This window comes from Eurosta solidaginis, chromosome 4 (genome assembly GCF_040869045.1).
Source record: "Eurosta solidaginis isolate ZX-2024a chromosome 4, ASM4086904v1, whole genome shotgun sequence".
In the NCBI taxonomy this organism is placed as follows: Eukaryota; Metazoa; Arthropoda; class Insecta; order Diptera; family Tephritidae; genus Eurosta; species Eurosta solidaginis.
The window spans coordinates 44,330,927-44,354,185 of NC_090322.1; the positions used below are offsets into that span (position 1 = coordinate 44,330,927).

Consider the following 23,259-nt stretch of genomic DNA (forward strand, 5'->3'; position numbering starts at 1 on the left):
AGATAAAATTTCAGAATTAAAAACAGTCGTTTCAACCAAGTTTCAGTGAAAACCAGAACATCATGAAGACAATCATGGCTTTGAAGGAACGTGTCTGCTAGTTTGGTGTTTAACCCCCTGACGTTCTGATAAAAAATATTTAGAGTATTCCTCATTAAAGAAGAGATAGTGTTAAAGTTTAAATTACGAACAGCAGCATTACTCATTGTGACACTACTACAGCTTTGGAATGTAAGTTTTTTGAATCCTTAACAGGGTGGCTGCTCGGCTTCTTGGTATACAGGTGCACCACAGAATGAACCGGCCAAAACGAAGAATCCAGCACTTTATCAAAGTATAAGTCAGGAACCGAAACTTTGAACGATGATATATCTCTGTCATATTTGAAATTGAACTTGTATACATTAATGCTGCTAGTTGGTGGAACACCAAGCTTACTACAAACATAATTAGCGATATCAGCTTCCGACAACGAAGCATGCAGCCTTGAAACGAAGATAGTCTTACGAGGGGGAACGGCAGTTACCTCCCTCCGAGGAGTATGTGCATTAGCCAATGGATTAAGATTTTGACTAGCAGTACTAGTACCAGTAATGATATGGTTGTTCGCAGAACTATGCAATTGCTCAGCAGCGGGAAGAGAAGAGTCACCGCCCAAATTAGTAGATCTGGCAACAGCAGTGTTGTTATCAGCACCATCATTAATATCATTAACAGCGACAATTCCGACATCAGCATCAGTAGCCGTAGAAATAGCGGTAACAGCAGAAACAACAGGTATTGAAGAGCCACTGGTAATAGTGACGGTGTTAGCAGCAGTCTTGGTTGTTGCATTGCCAATTGTATCGAATTTAGGAGCAGCGCTCACAGGTATAATTGACGGCACGGGGCCACTGTTAACTGCAAGTGCACTAGAGTGAGGGGAGCGAGCAGCGAAACATTGGCACAATGTGTACGGCTGAGTGGGCGTTGGAGTGAGAGGGCCAGTCACCGACAAAGCTTGTGGTATATGCGCGCAATTGTAGATATATCTGTTCGATGCATGCGCGGCATTGAGCGAACTCACAGCATCATTCAGTGTATTCATTCCCTCAACTATTGTTTCAAATCACTTCGAATTACTGTTGGCGTTGTTGGAGTAGGTGTTATTGTTTATTGATTGTTTATTTGCCTTAATTTCGTCAATTTGTGTGCACAAATCCTTAAATCTCACTTCAAATGTAGTAAGAATAGATTGAAATCCAGATTTAAGGGAAACTAGGACGGTATCGTAGGTTTTATTCAACTTATCATGTGCATTCACGCACTCGCCACACACTATATATATATAAACCGATCCACATCAAATTCCGATATGGATTCGCAGCAGGCGCCATGAAAGATTTTTCTACAAAATCCACTGCATGGTACAATTAGGCTATCTTTTTTTGAGAATAGCTTTTCGCATTTACGCAGAAAGGATCCATTAGTTCTTTAATATATAAAAAACAGGCAAAAATTTAAAAGTACAAAACAAAAGTATCAAGAACATAAAAAATAAATAAATGTAAGGCGCGATAACCTCCGAAGAGATCTAAGGCCGAGCTTCTCTTCCAATTTGCGTCGTGCTCCTCTTGATTTTTCCCTACAAATTGGCCGGACGGGACCTACATGTTTTATGCCGACTCCGAACGGCATCTGCAAGGCAGATGAGTTTTCACTGAGAGCTTTTCATGGCAGAAATACAATCGGAGCGCTTGTCAGACACTGCCGAGGGGCGACCCCGCTTAGAAAAATTTTCTTCTAATTGAAAAATCTTATTTCTAAAATTTTGATGTTGCTTTGCCCGGGAGTTGAACCCAGGGCATACGGTGTGATAGGCGGAGCACGCTACCATCACACCACGGCGGCCGTATCAAGAACATGGAGCGAGCAAAAACACGTCTTTACACGTCAACAGTACAAAACATTACTCTGTTTATTGTGTGTTTTTGTTTTAATTAAATTATAGACATCTCAGTTTTCAGTATGTATTTTGTAATTTTGAATAGTTGTATTTTGATGTGTGGTGTTAATAATTCTGACGAAAGTTTGATCTTTATTTGTGATTGTGTTTGCTGCAAAAATGCCTTCAGCCAGTTGTTGATGGGGTATGAATATGGATTTATTATCAGTGTTTACTGTTACTTGTCTAATGACTTCAGATCTAGCAGGGATTGTAATTGTGTTAGCAGTTAGGTAATTTGTTAGATACATTGTGATGGTTTGGGGAAAATCATATGGTCTTAGGATTAGTTTATCCTCTGTTTTGCCATAATCTAGAATACAATTATATTTCTTTATAAAATCCAAACCTATTATTCCATCGCACGGTATTGGAAAGTCGTCTTCTACAATGCCCTTTAAGTCTGTTATTTGTTTTGTATTTATTTTTGTATGATTAATTATTTGATTCTTTTTAATAATGGAGATATCAGCTCCTGTGTCTACTAAGAAATTTAAAATTGAGTTATATAAAGTTGTTTTTGTAGATATATAACTATTTAAGTGTAGATTTAGTACACATATTTTCCTATCTACTGATTTTGAAGTGGAGTTTCCTGGTTTTCCTGCTGATTACAGCTAAGTACATTGCGTGTTTGATTATAGGATCTATTTTGGTTTTGCAATCTTCCTTGAGGATTATTATTATTGTTAGTATTCGCTCTAAAGTTATTGTTATATCTTGGCTGTGGTCTAAATCTCCTACCTCGGTAACCTCCATAGCTGTTAAATTGGTAACCTCCACGGAAATGACTTCGGTATTGGTTTTGTTGACGTATATTTAAAATTGTGTTCGAGCTGCCTGTGATTTCCGTGCAGCTGTTTGTGAACTTTGAGATTGCGTCGTTCATTGTTGTGAACGTTCCCGCCTGCATAATCATTTTCACTTTTTCATTGGAACAGTTCTTACACATAGCTTTGACTGCTGCTTGGGTAGCATATCTCGTTGCCAAGTCTGGGTTTAATCCGTCCGAGATATAGGCTCCCTCCAATGACCTAGTTATCTTTTCTATTTCTGCAGTATACTGGTTTGCAGTTTTGCTGCGCTGTTGGATATTTAGTAGTTTTGCTGTCAAAACTTCTACTGATTCGCCTTTTATTGCTGTTCTTAATTTTAATTTTATTTGCTCAATTGTAGTTTCGGTGCTAATAAAATTTCTTGCGGTGCCCTTTAGCTTGGTCTTTATCATGGTTATCGCTAAAGCTTCATGATTGTCCTTGATTTGATCTAAAATATCAAGAGCATCTAAGAAACTATGCAAATTTTCAGGCTTGCCATCGAACTCTGGTAGCGCTGATGAGGCAGTTTTGATAAATTCTCTATTGTTTGCGCCATTGTGACGTTTATTAGGGGTATATGTAGTGGTTTATGTTCTTCCTCTGATGAAGTTTGACTCAATGATGGTGAGGGGGTACGGTTTCTTGAAGGTTCGGTTAGAACGGAGTCAATTTGGAAACTTTCTTCTATAGTAGTTGGTATGGGGATTTCGATGTTATATCTTGCTAATGAAGATACTAATTTATCCCGTACTGTTGAAAAAATTTGTTGAGCCTCTTTTTGGTGATCGTTAGTAAGTATGTGATTTACTTTACTGATCAACTCTTATAACATTTAAGGCTTCTAAAATTATGTTCAAATGTTTTACTATCGCTTCTGTTTTTATAGTAATATTTTTGTTTATGCACTTGTATGATTTATCGGCTTTTAATTTTTCTTCTGTTAATTTATTATGGATTTCTTGCCATGTATTCATTTCTCTTTGAAATTTCCTTTAAACTATTTGTACATTATTGAATTGTCTCAACTTGTTTTTTAACAATTTTTTATTAGAATTGCAATTGCGACAATCAAAAATGTAGTTACACAAACAAAAATATTTAAGCATTTATCGGAGATTTCTTCTTTATTTTCTATAATTGCTTTTATTTTCGAGATTGTTTTCTTTCTGTATTTTCTTTACCAACTTCGTATCCTGCAATACCTATTAGTATACCATTTAATATGGTTTTCCACCATGCTGTTTTTAAAAATTAATGAAGAAAATTTGTATTAAATTTTTATTTATTTATTTATTTGTCAACCAATATATGACTTATTATTATGTTTTAATTCTAAAATTTGTAATTTTGTTTTGTTTTAAAAATTTATTTTTCATTTGGGAAGACCATTCGTAACATCCTAGCTGTTTCTTCTTCCCTTGTTGTAGCGTTTTTCACATCTTCTATTGTAGGTTCCCTCTGCATACCTATTTTCTTCCAAAATGGTTTTAACCATCGAAGCTCTTTTTTCATAATCTACCTTTCCCTTATCTATAATTACTTTATCTTCCCATGCAATTGGGTGTTCCCAGTATTTATCTGGCATTCCAATTTACTCAAAAGTTATATTTATTTTTTGTTTCACAGTTCTCTAATTTTCTTTTTTAATTTTAACCTATCCTCGGTACTTGTTGTTAAATTTAATTGTTTAAAGGTCTCAGCTATCTCTTTCTGTTTTTTAAATTGTTTACCTCCCCGTTTTCTTTTTCGGATTTTTGGGGTAGGTATTTTGGGTATTTCTTCCGTTTTTATAGACTGGTTCCGTCGCCAATACTCTTCTATAGTAATTGGTGTCGGACCTTGTTTAGTGGTGTTACGGGTTTTAAGAACTTCCTCAGAAATTTTTATGAATTCTCTTATAGGGTCTTCACACTTTTTAAAAATTCTGTGAAATTCTTCTTCCGTTTCTATTTCTTGCATACTAGAGAGATAACTGAGCTTCTTTATTATTATTATTTTTTTTTTTTTCAAATAAAAAAAATTTTGTTCAACGCTTAACACATATGTTCTTCCTATTTCTATTTTACTAAATTTTCTTTACAACGAATCTTTTCTTCATATTAATTATTTTCAATTCCTACTTAGAGAGAGAAAAAAAAAATCCTAAGCAAAAACTTTCGTTTTTGCTCATAGTTTAGCGTCCATAAAGGCCGCTCAATTGATTCTAAGACTTAATGTTAATTTTATATACTTAATTGCATCTGGTTATATTGTGGTTTTCTTCATCCAAAACGGAAAACCTTGTGGTTTTGTTGCATATCTGATATGTTAATGTGGTATTCCACTTCCCTATGCGATTTGGTGAAAAAGTTCTTTGTCCATCTCCATTACCATTTCTATTCCACTCTTTATGCAGTCCGATGAAAAAGTTTTTTATCCAGTTCGAATTTTTCCATTGATTAGCTTCGGTTTGTTTGTCAAATAATGCAGCTTCAATTCCTTCCACCAGTATGTCCTGCTTTTTGGCCCGAGTTTATGGCCATTAATTTTATTAAATACAAAAACTTGGCAGAACTCTGGTCAGTTTAGACCTTGTTAGCAATATTTGCTTGTTCAGCAAATTTTTATGTTTATTAGGGATCGAACTGGCAGGATCGCCATGAAATGTTTGATAGTAAATAAAAGAAACTCTGACTTTGGAAGTCGGATAATGATTGATTTTATTAAAAGAAATTCTTTCCCTTTTATACATAATTTCTTAACCTATACATTCATAATTATTCTAATACTTACGAACTAAAAATATGTAGATTTGTATTAGTAGTGTGTATATATGTAGATTTGTATTAATAGTATGCATATATGTAGATTTGTATAAATGGCATGCAGACATGTAGATTTGTATAAATGGCATGCACACATGTAGATTTGTATGCAATGTCAGCATATTGCTATTCATGTTAAATGTTTGTATGTGAATATTTGGTTAATTCACATTATTGGTTGTATGTAAATATTTTGGTGGCAAACTAACATTGACGACCGGAGTGAGTGACTAAGCAAAATGTGTGAACTGACAAGGGTTTCATATTCGGCGTTCCATTGATGTTGGCTTACCGCTGTGTTAGGTCAATGTAATTTATGGCGCATAATATTGTAGAATGATTATGCTATTACAAAAATGTATTGGCATAGAAGTTCATGATGCGTAATGCCGCAAATGTATTGCATAGGTGGGCATGACGCATAATGCTACAGCATATTAACTGATTTACTTATTTGGCATTGAAATTGTTGGCTGTTTACACTACAGCCAGTGAAATGGAAGAAACAAAATCAGCTGATGAGATGAAATTCTTGGCAATGCCACCCGCACGAAATTAGCACAAAGTGTTTAACCACCCCAGGCGACCATGAATGAGGGTTAATCCTAACCTTTTCACCTATCACTAGCCAACTAGTACGTTCAAAGGGTGAATCTCCCAAGTGGACCCTAACAATCGTTTTAGCAATTTTGCTAGTGATCGCCATGTAAATAATAACATGCGAAGACCAATGGCTCCTGGCAGGATCGCCATATTGTAGCTTTAAAAGTGAAAAGCGTGTTGATAGGAATTCAAATACAATTGCGTGTTTATTTGATAAAATTTTCATATTTATAGACAAAATTATTTCCAAATATTTCCTATGTACTATTCCACATATTTACTCTAATACTCACAAGCTAGGTAAATAGTATGGTATGTACATAAGTATATTGTGTAGTGAATGTATGTACATACATACTTACATATGAATGTCGTCGAAAGTGCATTTAAATGAAATATGATTTTTCAGTTGGATGTCAGTTGACTGACCTCTGAATTGTGCTAAAGCGTGCTTGCTCATATGTTTGTAAGTGTGTCAGAATGATTGAACCATTAAGACATACAACAGCATCCTTGCCAAATACTATGATATCGTCAATATAGACGTAACAAATTTTTCCGATATACTTCTTGACGACATCGTCTATCATCCTTTGGAAAATGGCAGCCGCATTTTTCAACCCGAATGGCAACCGAAGAAATTCGTATTTTCCATTCATTGTGGGGAAGGCTGTCTTTGGGATGTCCGAATCCTTCATAGGAATTTGGTGAAATCCGGAAGTCAAACCAATTGTCGTATAGATGTTGGCTTGGCCAAGGCTACAAAGAGTCGCGTTTATATCGGGAATGAGGTAAGCATCGGCGATAGTTACAGCGTTCGGCCTTTTATAGTCTATAACCATACGATACTGTTTTTCCCCATTCGCTTTTGGTTTCTTAGGGACTACCCAAATTGGAGAGTTGTATGGACTTTTTGAAGGCTGGTTAACGCCTTCGTCTAGGAGCTCATTTATCTGTTTTTCGACCTCATCTCCCATACACGCTATGTATGGGGGTAAGATTTACTATATACCGGTTCGACGGTTGATGTTTTTATTTCTGCACGCTCATAACCTCTAAGTGGTTCGAAAAGTCCAGAGTATTTTTTCAATAATGAATTTATCTTTCCATGGATATCAAGAGGTAGGTCCTTTCCTAATGTAAAGTTTACATCGCGAGATTTTCTGCCCAATGCCTCGAGTATGGTCTACTACTTGGACTGAGTTTACAACGTTTGCCGTTAGTTTTTCTAATTTTCATTCTGGGCCTCCCATCGTAAGAAAAATTAATGCAGAAATATTTTTTTTTTTTTTTGTTTATTTTTCATTTATTCATATGTTGTCATTATATTATTCAGTTCTTCCTAAATATTTGACTTCGAATCTATATATTTCTTCAGCTGTTGTTGCTATTGGGTTCCTTACATTCCATATTGTTGGTTCCCTAGGTATATCAATATCCTTCCACATTTTCTTTCAACCATATTAATGTTTTTTCATCATCTTCGATTTCTATTTCATTTTTAAGGTCCTCAAGTGGGCCTTTTTCATAAGTCCTAGCCTTCCTATCTCTTTCCATATTATTTAAAATAAAAAAAATATCGATTATCGAAAAGTAAAGATGTTGCAGGGACGAAAAATCGTGTGAAGCAAGCTTCACAAAACTTCTAGTAGGTCACATTCACCACTTACCACAGCAGAATTTGTTAACTACCACTATCTGTATTTGTTATTTAATAATTATTTGTACACTTTTTATGCAGGTAATGTGTTCAGAATTTTAACTTTTGCTCTCTAAAACTCCAATCAGTGTATTTCTGTGCATAAATTATGTTAAAAATTGTGTTAAAGTTTTTGGTGTGGTGAAAGTGACCTACTAGAATTTTGTTACGCTCCGCTGCTTTCCACCGAAGTTTGCGCCTGCAACATCTTTACTTTTCGATAATCTTTGCCTTAAATGCAGGTTGCCGTTTTTTTACACTAAATGATTGCGTTTACGGAGCTTCTTATTCTATTCCTCAATAGATGGCAGTAACAACGCAACGCTTAAGGTTGGTACGCAACCATTTTCGGATAGCACCCGACACTTCCACATTTCAGTGGATTACAGCTTCGGCCAACCTGACTATAATCGACTCGATTATTTATGAGTTTTTCTATTTACATATTATGTACTTATATTCTAGCTAAACCTAATGCATGCGAGAAGTGTCGCCTGGGTGTTGCTGAGGGCTATTCAAGCTCTTTTTGGTCTGCTGACCATCTTCTAATGCGCGAAGCTTCAACAATGCCATCATAGGGTAACTGAGTTAATTGGCAATTCTCAATGTCTCTAATTACATACCGATCATGTGGTAATATTTTATGGATCACATACGGGCCCCTGTATTTCGGTATAAGTTTTTTATTAGTTCCGACAGTTTTATCGACATTACGTATTACTACGAAATCACCTTCGGCGTATGTCTCAGGTGGCTTACTACTTTTGGAAAAGTACCTTAAGTTGTATTCTTGTGACCTCTCAATAGCTGCAAGGGCTGATGCCCGAGTTGTCTCGAGACTCGGTGTCCCGTTGACTTCTTGTTTGTCCTCCATATGTTCTGTCAGCTCATCGACTTCAGCGCCCTCTGTTCTACGCCGAACAGCAACACGCTTGGAGAGTGCCCAGTAGTAGAGTGTATGGTATTATTTAAGCTATATTCAGCTTGTCCTAACATGACTGACCAGTTGGCGTGATTTATCGGCTCAGTAATTTTGCTCAAAACGGCTTTGATGACCCTATTTACTCTTTCTACTTGACCATTCGCTTGCGGCGAGGCGGTGGCAACTTTGACATGAGATACATTATTCTTTAACAGGTATGCGCTGAATTCGAGAGAAGTAAAACAAGAGCGAGACGTGGAAAAGCTCAACTTCAATGTCTGCGCCGAATCCTGAAAATTCGATGGCCGGAAAGAATTTCAAATGACGACTTATGGTCTAGAACAAATCAACCTAAGGCTGCCACAGAAATAACCAAGCGTAAATGGTCGTGGATTGGTCACACTCTCAGAAGACCTCCAGTAAATATAGCCAGACAAGCATTGGGATGGAATCCACAAGGACACCTGCACCTGGTGCACCTGCGAAAACTTGGCGCAGAACTGTGGATAAAGAACTCGAAGACGCAGGATATACGTGGAATGACATCACAAGAACTGCACCTAACAGAATAAGATTTAAGTCGGCGGTCGAGGCCCTATGCTCCAATAGCAGTTGAGGAGGATGATGATGATGATGAAAACAAGAGTCGCGGTCTGATATTAACCTCTTCGGTCTACTATAGTAGTTGAAGTATTTCTCGAGACAGGCTATGACTTCTTTTGTGCTTATGGAATTTACCGGATATAGACGGACAAATTTAGTAAATGCGTCGATTACCACTAGGATATATTTCCGCTTTGAGTTAACGGAAGGCAATGGGTCAAAGGGGTCGACATGTAAGTTACTTTCGCTCTTCAATTTAAATGAAAACGAAAGAGGGTTTTTTATGTTTACTTTATTTTTGATCACCGAATACAATCTCGATTAGAGCCTGGCAAAAGACTAAACGTAAATAACAGAATCAAACTATTTTATCCAAAGCGGTGGCGAAGGCAGCAGCGGTCGCAGTTGATATTCATTTCAAAGCATTGTTGTTGTTTACTACTTTACTTCAATATTGTCACGCGCACCTTCACAGACATAGCGTCAGCGTTTTTGGTGTGAACGGATGTTCACATTAAATGCATTAGTAGGTTTCATATTCGGCAATTCATATGGGAAGATATTGTTTCCCATAAATTTGCTTAGCAGGTGTTAACTACCTTCACAGACATAGCGTCAGCGTTTTTGGTGTGAACGGATGTTCACATTAAATGCATTAGTAGGTTTTCATATTCGGCAATTCATATGGGAAGATATTGTTTCCCATAAATCTGCTTAGCAGGTGTTAACTACTCCCCCCGTAAAAACGGAGCTGTCCTCAGCTTCTTTTATAACTCTTTTTACTGCTGCTGCACTTTTGCGTTGCTGATAAGATTTCCAAATTGTAACTATTGCGATAAAAGTTACAGCGATGATTATTAGGAGGAATAATGACATTGAAAATTGTTTTGAGTGTGTGTGTGTGTGTAATTTCCCGCAGGGATGCAATCTGGTCTAGATTTTCCAAGTTTCCACGATGAAGGTAAGGTAAGGATAACAGGGGAACAAGCTCGGTCATATTCAGTATTTCAGCTGGTGCAGCTCTCGGATAGGAGCGAACAGTTCTCTTCCAATTTGTGTAGCTGACGTTGTTAATGCTGGCGTTATTTTTGAAGGATACAAGGAAGGTACCTTTAATTTTTACTTGAGGGAAACTGTCTTCGCGTACTTCAACCGTTTGATCGTTGATGACCACCAATCCATCGTCATATTCTTCCAGAGGAGCCATATGGTCAGCTGGTATCGACTTGCATGCAGCTGGTTGACGGCTCAACATATTCAGTAAGCAAGTGTTCCTTGTGTTTGTAATTCGACAGATAGTTTTTGATGTTGTTTCTTTACAGTTATTAAGTTGATGATACTCGCTACTACACTCCGCCACTATGCTTGCTTCTAACATTATTGCTTTCCTATTATGAATAACTGGCCTGATTACAAGTTTGGTGCATATTTGACTTATAATAGGATACCTGATTATAAAATACATATTTTCTTCATTTTGCAAAATTTTGAGGGCTGAAGCCGTTAACAGATCGCTTACAGTAATATTATTAGAATGCTCTTTGGCAATAAGCTTATTACTTTCTTTATTATTTAACAAAATAGGATTTATCATTTGTAGTTTACCTAAAGCCACTGAATAAATAATTGTCTCAAGCTCATCTATGATGTGTCTATTTCTGGATGACGCGACTTCAAAAAGGTGTTCAGTATTAATATCGTGTTTCTTTGTAGCATTAAGTAACCTGTTAACGGTGTCGGTCAATTGATTTATCCTTAGCTGTGTTTCGGTATTAATGAAGATCTGTCTGTTATTCGATTCGATTAAGGCTTCCTCCCGAGTAGATACCTGGTTGAAATCGTCAAAGTCCGGGGTACCTGCAATATATTTCAATGCAGTTCCCAGGAAGTTGATGCTTCTGGCATGGCGATGATGAATTCTTAGTGAATCCAGCAATCGCATAATTTGGTCTGCGTCTAGTTGTAATAATTTCTTTATGTGTGACTGTGGAAAGTAATTTAGTAAGTTTTGTGTGTCTTTTGAAACAGCTTCGTAATAAGTCAAATTTTGATGATGAATGAGGTAATCATACTTAGAAAATATTGCAACTTCTCCAGTCACAACCTCAATATACGCAGCGCTCGTGTAGTTTAATATTTTACCTTCTGTACCAATGACCGCCACAATCAGACAGATCACCAACGGGCGCTGAAAAAAAAGGAGAAAAAGGTCATCTAAGATTTGCTTTGTGAACCCTTCTGCCGTCGACCAGAACTGTTGTGCCTAAATCTTTAGTAACTGTTCCTTCCAAGTACAGCTTAGTAAACTTATTGCCTATCCTCTTGTTGGTTTTCACAAACACTTTGTCACCTGGATGGTAAGACTTAGTAAGGCAATTCTGGTTCCTATTCTTTAGATCGTTATGCTGTTTCTTAACTAACCTATCTCTTATATCGTCAAGAAATGCCTGCACATTGTGATGAATGATGTCAATTGGTCTTTGTTTTGTTACTGAATGAATAGTTCTATTGTACTTGTAAGCGGAGAGGAGAATAAGGTCATTTGTGTCGATTAAGCCCTGGGTCAACTTAATGCAGCGGCCTATTTCTGTAAGCGTGCTGTGAAATCTTTCCACCTGGCCATTTGTAGTACTGTGGTGAGGTGGAATTGTGTAAATGGAAACATTGAAGAGGTCTTGCAATAGGGCTCTTATCGTACTTGAGTTCAAAGATTTTTCGTTGTCACAGATAAGATATTTTGTGTCCTTGAAGAAGTTCATAATTTTGATTATGGGTTCCTTTAAATCTACTATCGATCTTGTCGGAATTGACTGGACCACAGCGAATTTAGAAAGTTTATCAATGCAAGTTAAAAAAAAATTTTTTGTCGGTTGAATCAATATCCATGTGCAAAATTTCGCCGGGCCTACCTGGAATGGGAGTTTCGCCTATTCCAGGGTTAGGTGGGTGGCGTTGATATTTAGCTTCTTTGCATGTTTTGCATGAAGAAATGATATCCCTCAAGGTTTTTGAAATATTGGGAAAGTAGTAGTCTCTAAGAACCTGATTAATGTTTTCCTTCAGTGAGCGGTGAGCTCTGTTATGCTCAGACTGCAAAATCTCTAGCTGGTCGTCCTTGTTAAATATGTCGGTTACTTGAAGATTCGTGTAGACGAACTTGACCGCTGGAAAGCGCAAAAGTATTTGGTTCTGAATTTTCCCCAGCACAGGAAGTTCACACAGCAATGCGTTGACTCTATTAGGGTTTAGGCAATTCTTTATTAGGGTGGGTATTCTTTCGAGCTTATTGAAAATAATGCGATGCCTGATTTGAGTTTTGAACAGAATTTTCGTAGTTACGGATTCATTGTCCCCATTTTCAAGAATTATTTGGTTCCCGAAACAATTGATAGGATTCTTAGCTGTTTTAATCGTCATTGTTGAGGATTCCTCACTATGAACAGTTTCATCAGATCGGTCAATGCTAAGAGCATTAATATGCTGTCTTGACAACGCGTCAGCGACAACATTTTCCTTTCCGGGTTTATAGTGAAACTTAGGGGAGAACTCCTCCACAAAAGATCTCCATCGCTTTAGTTTTGAGTTCGGATTCTTATCCGAAATTGAGAAGGACAAAGGTTGGTGATCTGTAAATATGTTAAGGTTTTTGCCACCATAAAGGTAATTTCTGAGCTTTTGTAATGCCCAAACAATGGCGAGTAATTCTCGCTCGTTAGTAGCATAATTCTCCTCAGTTTTGGTCAGTGTACGTGAAATCATAGTAATAGGCCGACCTCCTTGAGAAAGAACTGCTCCCAAAGCATGAGAGGATGCGTCCGTAGTTAAGTCGAAGGGTTTTTGAAAATCGGGGTAAAGGAGAAGCACATCCTCGGATGATAGAATATCTTTAATTTTCCTAAAGGCATTGTGGGCTTCTTCGTCGAATTCAACATTAGTTTTCTTTGAAGCGGTGCTGCTTACTGTTCCGTTTTCGCCACGTAAGTACTTGGTGAGGGGTTTAGCTATTGACGCATAGTCTTTTATGAAACGTCGATAGTAACCTGATAGCCCGAGGAAAGAGCGCAATGCTCGAAGTGTTCTCGGGACTTCATAATTAACAATATCCTGAACTTTGTCCTTTGACGTTTTGATACCACTTTGTGAGACCACAAATCCGAGGAATTCGACCTCTGTTTGGAAAAATTGGGTCTTTTCTAAAGAAACTCTCATATTAGCCAAATATAACTTCCGAAGGACACGGCTGACATCGCTGAAGTGACTCTCATAATCCTTGGAAAACACGATTATATCATCGATGTAGACGTGGCATATTTTTCCTATCTCCTCCCTCAGCACGTCGTCGATGGCACGTTGGAAAATACTCGGGGCATTTTTCAGCCCAAACGGCAGTCTACAGAACTCGTATTTTCCATTGTTTACGGAAAATGCGGTTTTCTCTCTATCCCGCTCAGCCAGTATTATCTGGTGGAAACCCGATTTAAGGTCTATCGTTGTGAAAATTGAGGATTTACCTAGATTCGCTAGTATTATGGAGGTGTCAGGTATAGGGTATCTATCATTGATGGTCCTTTCATTGAGCTTCTTGAAGTCCACCACCATTCGCATTTTCTTTTCACCAGATTCGGTCAATCCTTTCTTAGGAACTACCCATATAGGACTATTATAAGGGGACCTGGAAGGTCTGATTATTCCATCGCGTAAGAGGTTGTGGATTTCGCTATTTACAAATTCTGATGCCGCCATTGGATAAGGATATGATTTTGAATAAACTGCCTCGTTGTCTGTGGTTCTAATTGTTGCCACAATATTCGTATTGTAAGGAAGGAGCTCCTCTGGGTTAGAAAAGGCCGCAGAATGCTTAACTTTAAGTTCTTCAATTAATGGGGTCAGTACAATATTGTTAACGTCTTTACAGTGGAGATGTTGCAAATTTTCTGAACCAGTTTTGTATGAAAGAATTAATTTATTGAGGTCAAGCTTAGCATTGATTTTACGCAAAAGGTCGTAACCTATTATACCATCGAATGTTTCAAGAGTTGGTAAAAGAAAAAATTCAGAATTCGTGTCAAAAATGTTGATAGTGCATTTTTGCGTAACGCGATTGGTACCATGAATGGATTTCACCAGGAATGTTGACTCTACTGTTTTTACACCTTGCCATCCACAGTCCTTTACATAGTTTTTAGAAGCGCCGGTGTCGATCAGAAATTTTACAGGTTTACCTTTGAACTTCCTGCTAACAAACGGTAGCAGGGACGCTACTCTAAAAAATTTATTTCGTCGCTTGGTACTTCTGCTATTGCATTGCCATTATTATCAATTTCCCCATCTTTCTCATCGTAGGCGTCGGAATCTGCGTAGGCTTCCTCGTCATATTGGGTAAGGGCATTGATTCGTTGCATTTTATTATAATTAAATTGGTCACTACCATGTGGTCTTTTTGCATTCGCGGCAGTGCAACCGGTTGAAACTGGATTTCCAAATGGAGTCCTGCCTGAAGGGTAATTTGGGCGATTACGAGAAGAGGAAGGCGTCTGTTGAGAAGGATACCTCAATTTAGAAAGACTGGGATCAACCTCCATTGGGGTGACATTTTGTTGAACTTGATTACTTGATACTCTTTTGAAATGAGGGCTATTGGCAATGGGAAAGGACCTAACATTAGTTGGTTTTGCCAAACGATTTTCTGAGGTTCTGCCATCGGCAAACCTTGAGGCGAAGAATGATCTAGCTTGGTTAGATTCCAATTCCTGCGCAAGAGCAAGAGCCGATGGCATGTCTTTCGGTCTAGATGAAAACAAGATGTCACCTAATGGCCTATTAAGTCCGGATATGAATACCCTAAGAGCGTCTTGGCGATATTTGGTCATAAGTGATTCAATAACCTGTCGCTCGCTTCCGTAGGTCATAAGAGTTTTATTAGTTATGGCCGTCAGTTTCCTTTCGACCTTGTCATAAAAGTCATTAATTGTTAGGCCTCCCTGGCGGAGGGTGGACATTTCCTGTTCTACAACATGGATAGGTTTCTTATCAGCATAGGAAAAATCTAGTCTTGCTATAATTGCTTTAAAATTAAGGACGGTGTTGAACGATGAGAGCACAGAATCTGCGCGTCCTGTAACCTTGTTACGAATAATCGCCACGGCTTGGTAGTGTTTACAACTACCAGCAAATGATTCGAAAATTTTGTAGGCGGCATGAGCCGCCTGCCGCCATGACACATAACGTGTCTGGTCACCAGAAAACTCTGGCAAAGATTTCACCACGTCCAGTGATAAGTTACACTCAATATCATGGCTAAATGTTATTTCCTGATATTCTTCTACTGTAGTGGGTGTTTCCATCCTAGCGAGTCTTTGAGTCATTTCGTCTATAGTTTTCTGAAAGTCACATTTTGTTTGGTCAGTAGCTACTCTTATAGCGGCACTAATGACTGAACGAAGTTGCATTTCATCCATTTTCTTTTATATTAATTTAAAATTTAATTCACAAACTTTTTAGATTCGCTGGCTTACAGCTTTTTGCTATCTTGATTTTCAACACGTAATTATCTTGAGCCTACTAAGCTTATTATTTTTTTATTAAATTCACTGGCTTACAGCTCACTTTTTTATAAATTTCCAAAACACAATTTAATCAATCAACTTATTATGCTTTAACGTAATTTTTCGTTTTTTTTGTTTTTTTTTTTTATTTAATTCACTTTCTTAAATCTACTTCCTTACTATCATTTTTGTTGTAGCTGGACTCCTCTTGCTGCTGCTTTGGATCTTCTCTGGTTCAATTCTTCCTTGGTGAGTCCGAAATCACGACCACGCTGTTCGTCCAATAGGATTTAGTTAAAACACGCGCGGCCCCACACTTGGGCGCCAGTTACTTTCGCTCTTCAATTTAAATGAAAACGAAAGAGGGTTTTTATGTTTACTTTATTTTTGATCACCGAATACAATCTCGATTAGAGCCTGGCAAAAGACTAAACGTAAATAACAGAATCAAAATATTTTATCCAAAGCGGTGGCGAAGGCAGCAGCGGTCGCAGTTGATATTCATTTCAAAGCATTGTTGTTGTTTACTACTTTACTTCAATATTGTCACGCGCACCTTCACAGACATAGCGTCAGCGTTTTTGGTGTGAACGGATGTTCACATTAAATGCATTAGTAGGTTTCATATTCGGCAATTCATATGGGAAGATATTGTTTCCCATAAATTTGCTTAGCAGGTGTTAACTACCTTCACAGACATAGCGTCAGCGTTTTTGGTGTGAACGGATGTTCACATTAAATGCATTAGTAGGTTTTCATATTCGGCAATTCATATGGGAAGATATTGTTTCCCATAAATCTGCTTAGCAGGTGTTAACTTGTATGGTATCGAACGGTATAGGTTTTTTTTTTAATATTATGCAGATTGCGCTTGTTCACATTAGCAGGGGCAGAATACATAATGCACTTGATACAATTTCGAATGAAATTTTCAACTTTATCCCTAAGTTTGGGTATCCAATAGTGTTTTTTTATTTGATCACATGTCTTGTCAATGCCTAAGTGACCGATTTTCTCGTGAATCAGCCTAATAGCGTTGTCTTCCATATCTTTTGGAACTAACATCTGCAAGTAACCCTCCCCCTCTCTCCTAAAGACAAGGCCATCCGCTAATTCGTAGTTCAACACAGACCCCAGCTCTAGTTTCTCCCGTAACTTTCTTATGGAATCATCTCGGTATTGTAAGGCTTGTATATAAATGATGTATATTGGATAAGTCTTGTATATAAAAGTCAACTTCATTGGCGTCAATAGCTGATACAAGTTCGCATGGTTCAGCCAACATATTTGGTTCACCAGCGAGGGCTACAAGTGATTCGGACGTGCATCGGCTAAGTGCATCAACATGCGCCATGTTTACTACGCCTCTGTGCAGGATTGTGTAATTATAGTTTTCAAGTTCTAGGGCCCATCTGGCTATCCGCGGGTTAAGCTGTTTTTTACTTAAAGTCATCGTAAGCGAATTGCAGTCTGTGACTATCTTAAACGGAATACCCTCTAAATAGACTGAAGCGACGTAGTGCATATATGATGGCTAGGGTCTCTAGTTAAAAGCTATGGTATCTCGCCTCTGCGGCCGTAGTAGCTTTTGAAAAATACATAACCGGATGCAGACGGCTGTCCGTTTGCCTTTGTAGCATAACCGAGCCGAACTCGCATCACAGTGCAACTCTGTCTGTTTCTTTGGGTCATATATAGCTAGCACTGGTGCGGCCGACAGTTTGTTTTTTAGCTCTTCGAAAGCCTGCAGAGATTCTTTTGACCACTCGAACTTAATACCTTCCCGTGTCAACTTTTGCAAAGGGCCAGAGATCCTTGCAAAGTTTTGAATAAACTTCCTAAAGTAAGAGAAGAGTCCCAAGCACGTCTTAAGCTCCTTCTGATTCCTGGGCAGCCTATATTTTCGAATTGCTTCTACATGTGCGTCACTGGGTCGTACGCCATCTGAACTAACGGCATAACCTAGATAATCGAGTTTATTAAACCCAAATAAACATTTATCGAGCCTTAATTCTAAACCCCTCTCTCTCATCCTCCTAAGTACTCTGCCCACAAGCTCGAAATGAGCTTCAAAATCTTCAGTGGCTACGATTATATCATCCATATACACCATAATTAACCCCTCATCGACTAAATCTTTGAAAGTGTTGTGAATATATCGCTGGAATACTGCGGGTGCGTTCTTCAGGCCAAATGGCATACGAACGTATTCGAATTGACCATACGGTGTTACGAAAGACGTATATTTAATGGAGTCGGCTGCCATTTTCACATGAAAGAAACCGTTACGCAGATCAAAAGTTGAAAAAAAATGTTTTCCCCCCAAGTAACCGAGACAATCTTCGATTAACGGAAGCGGAAAATTGTCACGAGCCGTCAATTTGTTAAGCGGACGATAGTCAACGCACTTGCGTATCTCGCCACTCTTTTTCCTCACTAACACGATCGCAGAGGCATAAGGTGATTCGCTTGGCCTGATTATGTTTTTTCTTAATAGTTCATCTGTTATTTTTCGCAGTTCGGCTTTTTCATAATGGGACAGCCTTCTTGGCGCTGAATGGAATGGTTTGTCGTCGACCAGTCTAATTTTCATTTCATAGTCATATGGACGAACATCAACACCTGTAGGGTTCACATAGTTATCGACTAATGTTTTTTCTAATTGTGCTATATTCTTTTTTCCAAGGGCGCTGTTTATCTTTACCTCGGACACAGATGCGCTCAGCTCATTGAAATTACCTTCAGATGGAAATATATCGAATTTGCACAATCCGTCAGTAGGAGACCCCTGAGACATCATACCCGTGTGTGATTGGTTTATCTCACCGTCAAACTTATCATTGGATCCATTGTTGTGTGACTCTGAACAACCCTCTGCAACCTTAAGACTACATGCACCATTTGGATCAAGCGCACAAAAATAAGATTTTCCATCTAGTAAATGATTATATAATTGATTTGGGTGATCTATGCCGCCATACTTAAGTGAACATAAATGAATATTAAATTTTTTGAGAAAATCTCGACCTAAGATAAGAGGAATTTCCATGGTGTCATCGGGCACCACATTTAAGACAATTGTGTTAATTTTATTTTTAAACTTTATTTCAGCTTTGATTTTTCCAAAAGTTAACAATTTAAAACTTCCTAAACATCTATAAATTGATTGTACGGGGGTTCCGTCAACGTCTATTGGTACTGCGGACTTCCGAACGAAGCTAGTTGGACTACCGGTATCGAAAAGAGACGAAAAATCTATAAATTTTTTGCACTTAATCTTTGTGGTGAGATAGGCGACACTTACCATGTTCATAGATCCTAACATGTGACAGCAGGTTTCCTCATCCATATCTTCGGCCCCACTGGCGGTGACTGCGGCTACTGTTTTCTTCAGTGTTAGTACTTTTCTCGGAAAGGTGCAGCTTCGGTGATCGTGACCCATCTTCCAGCAGCGGAAACAACTGCCAGCCGCCCTCTTCTCATAGGGGCATTTACTTTGGAAGTGCCCCATACGGGTGCAATTAAAGCATCTTGTTTCAGGAACTGCGGATTCGCCTTTAGTTGTTATGGGCTTGGACAACTTAGGCTTGTTGGCGGCTTCTCGATTAGATGAACGAGACGAGAGGCGACGTTCATACAAATCGAGTGAATCTTTAAACTCTTTCATTGTTCTAGCATTCAGTAGTATATAAACTTCTGGTGTATTGTCCTGAAGCCCATCGACTATAAAGTTGATTAAGTCAAATTCATCAATATAATCACACCGCGTTGCGATATTTTCCATTTCTAATACGTACCGACGCACACTGCTCTTCCTGTCCCACTTGTGATTCGCTAATGCTTTATAGACTTCGGCACGACTCACCACACGCCCGAACTCTCTCACCAGCAGCGCCTTTAGAACAGCGTAGTTCAAAATATCTCTGCTTAACAAAAGTTTTGCATCCCCACAAATCGAGTTGCACAAACAAGTGAACTTGAAAAGCTCGTCAGCTCCCACCATTTGCATTATCCTTTCAAAGTTACGTAAAAAGTCATGGACATTGCATGTCTTATTCTCTTCATCGAATTTTGTAATTGTATGTTCAATATCTCGGAAGGTTAAGCGCTTCGACAAATGCGACCTAATGTTGCCAACGGCATTATCAGTATTTGTGTCTTGGTATTGCCGTCTTAGATCAGCAACGGCTTTTTCGAGTTCAAGAAGCTCTTTCTCTTTTTTCAAAATTGCAATTTTTCGGTCAACCTCGTTTTCTTCTCTTATCCCTGAGATGATTGCGTTGAGCAGTTTTGTGTCGGATTCAAAGTACCTGTTGACCGAACCGGTGGGCGCGGTGTTATTGGCGTCAATTGTGGCAGTTTCGGCAGCGGTGGTGGCAGCGACAATGGCAGCAGTTTCAGCAGTGGCATCAGTATCGGCGGACGTAATGGCATCGGCAGTAACGGGGACATCAGTGACATCAGTCACGGCAGCATCAGCAGTGGCCGGAGCACCAGAAACAAAAGCGTCGTCGGCAGTATTTCGATCATTTACATCAGGTGAATCAGAATTCATATCAAAACTCGGGTCAGCGCTCACTGGGATACTAGTGGAAGGGACCTGACCAGCTCCAACCACATTTTGCAGCAATCTCCGCAGTTGCGTTGCCGTAGCTGTGTGTGAAAACTCCACCCCAGCATCATTTAGAACATTGATCAACTCCTCGCGAATATTCATTATATATATATGTATTTTTATTACGTTTGTAGTACGCAAATTCTACCCACACCTGAGCTTTAATTTCCAATGTTTTTTATTAAATAAAATATCAGGAGCTATTCTGTTTTTTCGCAGGCTTGCTAAAACTTCTCTTTATTTAATGAATCTTTCTTTTCTGCCGAAAAAGGCATTGCCACATTATCACATTTTTACAAGTGAGTATACTTAATCACTAAGAAGACCTTACATAATTTTGCCTACAGAGGGCAGCGTCAGTATTTACAGAGTAGAAGCGAACACCTGATTGGTTGTTCGCCACATTCGTTACCTTAAATGTAGGTTGGTACTTTTACTTTTACACTAAATGATTGCGTTTACCGAGCTTCTTATTCTATTCCTCAATAGATGGCAGTAACAACGCAACTCTTAAGGTTGGTACGCAACCATTTTCGGATAGCAACCGACACTTCCACATTTCAGTTGATTACATTATTTCATCTTTTTTCTCTAAACTAAACTCATTAGTATTAATTTTTTTAAAAACCCAATCCAAAACAACATTAGTTTTGCGATCGCTCTCTATCCAAACTCCAAGCATTTCTTCATGTTGGAATTTAAAGGTTGCTGAAAATTACAAATATACTTAAATTGGGCAAAAACGGGCAAATGTTACATACATGATTTTAAAGAACATACCCCAAACTTCCGCCGAACATAAAAATCTGGAACAATACGGGACAATACACACAACTTTCACTCCACAGAACACAGGTTAATACGAAATTTTCGGTTAAAAAACTATTATCGAACAGCTGTTTTCTTGCAATATTTTACTGAACTGTTTACAAGTTTGTTGTTGCTTCAGAAGCATCATGTTTTACAGCTCATATTTAGAACAGAGTTGCAATATCAAAATAATTTTTTGTATATTTTACACCACTGAAATGTCTCAATTAATACTGCGTACCTATTTTTTTGAAATAAGAAACAATAATTTTGGATTTATGCCAAAAAATTTGAATTTCAGACCACTGTAGATAAGGAGCTAGCTGAATCGACGCGAGCCACTCGCCTTTCTAGCATATCTATTTTCTCAAGAAGGGCATTGACGGCCCCAGTCAAATTCGTCACTGTGGTTTTAATATAAATTTTTGGAGAATATTTTTATTTTCCTTTACCTTCGTGCTTTTTTTTTATACTCACGTGATCAGATAAATCATTCGTATTATACCAGAATTACGTTGCTGTGCGTCCAGGCGCTCTTAAGAACTTTAACGAGAAGGTAATGCAGCTGATCTTGGACAAAAAAAATGTTTTCTTAAATTTTTTATACAGTTTTTTCTTCTTTTTGTTGTATGCAGCACACGGTGTGCCTGAAGCAGCCCAAAGTTTGACTAAAATGGACTCGAAATCGGTTATCGCAGAAAGTTTCTACATTGTTTGGACATTTAAAATCACTTGAATTTAAAATCCTAGCTGCTCCCTTTCGCAAGTTATGCGCATTTTAATATTTTCGCATAACAACTTTTGGGTTCGCGCTACACGGAAAGAATTTTTTACTAAAATCAAAGCACAAACAAGAAAATCGAGGTTTGTTTTTGAACTTGGAAAATATTTTCTTATTATTAAGAAAATCTTAGAAAATAACTGTACCTCTTACTTTTAAATAAATAAGCAAACATTTTCTTATTTCAGTCTTGATTTGCACTAAAATAATCAAGACTTTTTTTACTAAAATTACTCCAGTTTTTTCTTGCGTTAGCCGCAAAATTTAAGAAAATGTTTTCTTTTATTAAGCTTTTTTTTTCTTGGCAGACGCAGAATTATTAAGAAATAATTTTCTTGTAGTAAGTAAAAATTTTACTTCTTTAAATAAGTAAATATTTGCTTAATATGGACTAGAATACTCTAGCAATTATTTTCCTAAACTTAGTGAACCTTTTCTTAATAAAACACCGAAATATTTTATACCCAGCAGTTCTAGCACACTTTATTTTTTTAATTTAGTTACAAATTCATTTTTTTTTTATTAATATTAACAACTAAATAAAAATATGTTATAGTAAAAGTATGCCCACTTATGTGAATATTATTTCTGTGGAAATATCAACAATATTACAACATATTAGGCTTGAATGCCGTTTTACCATTTGTCAAACGAAATTTTTGTAGCGGCTTACATTCTAGGTTTGCAATGTTTATTTTTTCATAAAAAGTGGTATATTTATTTATATAATAACACATGTAATGGTGATCCCTTGCAGATATTTCTATTTTTTGTAATATAAAGTATACACATACACTTATTTTAACAATATCGGCTATATTATAAATAATCATTCAGACTATACAAGGTATTTTTAAATACAATACTTTCACCATTTTCTGGAAATCCTATAATTTCCTCAAACATTTCCTCGAATTTATACAAGGGTTTACTTGAGTTTTTAGACAAAGTAAATGTAAATGTAGGTTCAGTTGTATAGTTTAAAATAACATTTGTAAACTTAAAGCAACATTTTTTTGCTAAAGAAAATGACAAATTTTTTCTAGAACTAATAGTATGTGCATAGTTAACAATT

The 23,259-nt window shown here is 37.6% G+C and overlaps 1 protein-coding gene across 1 annotated transcript in view; it reads left to right on the top strand.

The window, feature by feature from the left end:
* The window catches only part of GlcAT-I (Glucuronyltransferase I), a 160,246-nt gene that overhangs the window by 132,484 nt on the left and 4,503 nt on the right, over positions 1–23,259 (top strand). The window lies entirely within an intron of this gene.